We start from the raw sequence: 2506 nt of genomic DNA on the forward strand, positions 1-2506 counted from the left end.
TTCTCCATCCGTCTAACTACGGCCAGAGCAGGAAGCAGTCTGCTCAGTGCCTGCCTTCCTTGCCCTTTATAAACTAGACCTTTTAACAGCAATGCAATTGTCACCTATATGGATGGAGTGGGGGCGGTAGAAAAAAAGAACAATTGTCACCTATATGGATGGGGTGGGGGCGGTAGAAATGGGGAGCATGTAAACTAGGGTCTTAGACCTCACTATTTTCTGATACAGCTTCAGCAGCGGTGTTCAGAGTGGGTTCAAATACATAAAACAAAATCTATAGGAGTAAAAAGGAAACAAATCAGACTGGAATACTTAGCAGCATATAAAAACATGAATTTAAAAGAGGAGCTTCTTTTTTAATGCCAAGATCGAATCATAAGTGAATTTTAATGTGCCTAAATAGTACTCAAGATATGAGCCATAATTGTAACAAGATGCGAACACTTCGAAGATGACAGAGAGTCCTATCTTAGGACACTGTGGTTTTTTTTTGTTTTCTACAATAGTTCTAATGGAAGGAAATGTTAGCTTTCTTTTTAAAGGTTTTTTTTATTGTTCTCATTTTTTAATTCAATTTCATTGAACCTAGTAAAGAACCTTAGTCTAATCATTGATCCTGAGAGACTATTCCTATTTATAGACAAATTGCCTGAAATAGGAGTCTTCAAAGGAAGGAGACCAAGAGAGAACTAGATCCCCACCAGTGGCAAGACTAAGGCAGCAATAATAAAGTCAAAGGGTCTAAATTAGGGTTAAATGCGGTTTCCAGACCTTTAGTCACCCACTCGACAATCTTTAAACATGTCTTTTTCAAAAGGCTGGGGTGTCTCCGAATGGTGCAGAGTGTTATTTGTTTGGCTTCTGATCAATAGCTTGGAGGTTCGAGTCCATCCAGAGGGACTTTTGAAGGTCAGGCAGTCTACTTCTGTAAAATCAAAGGCATGAAACTCTAGGAAGCACAGTTGGGCTCACGAAACACGGGGTTGCAATGTGTTGGAATTGATTGCATGTTTGTTAGTTTGTATTTTTACAAGAGCTTCCTGTCACCCCACCAATTAGGGGGAGGGGTACATGGGAAACTGTGAGGAACAGAAGTAGGGGAACAAGAGATAAGTAAGAAAGTAATAGGATAAGATCACTGACACTGAGTCAATTCCTAATCATAGCAACCCTACTATACGGCACACTTGAACCGCCCCTTTGAGTCCAGAGATTGTCCATATTTGCAGGAGTAGACAGCCTCACGTTTCTGGTGATTTCAAACCTCTGACCTTGTGGTTAGCAGCTCAATGTGTAACCCACTCTGCCACCAAAGATAATTTCTCTATTTTCAAAGAACTTGCGATTGACAGAGACACGGATTAACTATGGTGACATAGTTCAAAATCAAGTACTACACTGAAAAATAATGATAATAATCAGTTAAAAATTAAAGAACATTGGGTTTTGTGACTTTCCTACAGGTTTGAAGAAAGAAAGAATGCCAAGTGTTATTTTCTGTTACAAGTTTCTAGCCTGGCTTGTGAAACTCACACTTTTAGACGTGCATCTCTGCCATGGGCACTCCTAGGGTTTTATCTTCTCTGATGCATGTTCCAGGGGGATGGCAGACAATGTAAGATAGGACAAAATAATAACAATTTATACATATCAAGGGTTCATGAAGGAGGGGGGTGAAGGGAGGGATGGGAAAAAAGAGGAGCTGATACCAAGGGCTAAAGTAGAAAGCAAATGTTTTGAGAATGATGATGACAACAAATGTACAAACATGCTTGACACAATGGATGGATGGATGGATTGTTGTAAGCATTGTATGAGCCCCCAATAAAATGATTAAATTTTTTTTTTAAAGAAGTTAGAACCTCTTAATTTTACTGGACTACTTTTCATAAATATCCAGGCTTCTTATTTTATTATTTCAAAGAGTGCCATGAGAAATAAGTGGATGATGTGATGGAAGGAAACCTTATTGATTGGTTGTTTCCTATTTGCAACATTTTCCATGATACAATTCATTTAAAATTTGATTGAGGACAATGATAGAGGGGTATCATACATGAATTTTATCTTAGATAATTTTTGAGCAGGATTTTAATAAGTGAAAACAAGATGGATATACGCAATGGTTTTCTAAGGTTTTACTGACTTATTTATATTTTGACCCTCTAAGGAGCCCTAGTGGAGAAGTCAGTGTTCAAATCCTCCAGCACCTCTATTGGAGAAAGATGAGCCTGTCTTTTCCTGTAAAAAATGTGCAATATCAGAAATCCTTATGGAATCACTATGAATAAGAATCAACTCAATAGCTGTGGGTTTGGTTTGGTTTGGGATGGTGCTTAAAAAGAGTAAAATGTGTGATCATGAGGTGTCAAAGGGATCAGGTATCAGACATCAAAGAACAAAAAATCATACCATTGTGTGCTCACCTTCCCAATACGATCGTTGAAGACAAATGGGTGCATAAGCAAAAGTGGTGAAGAAAGCTGATGGTGCCCAGCTATCAAAA

This window comes from Echinops telfairi, unplaced genomic scaffold, assembly GCF_000313985.2.
Source record: "Echinops telfairi isolate 266 unplaced genomic scaffold, ASM31398v2 ScPeMD7_31;HRSCAF=116, whole genome shotgun sequence".
Lineage (NCBI taxonomy): Eukaryota > Metazoa > Chordata > Mammalia > Afrosoricida > Tenrecidae > Echinops > Echinops telfairi.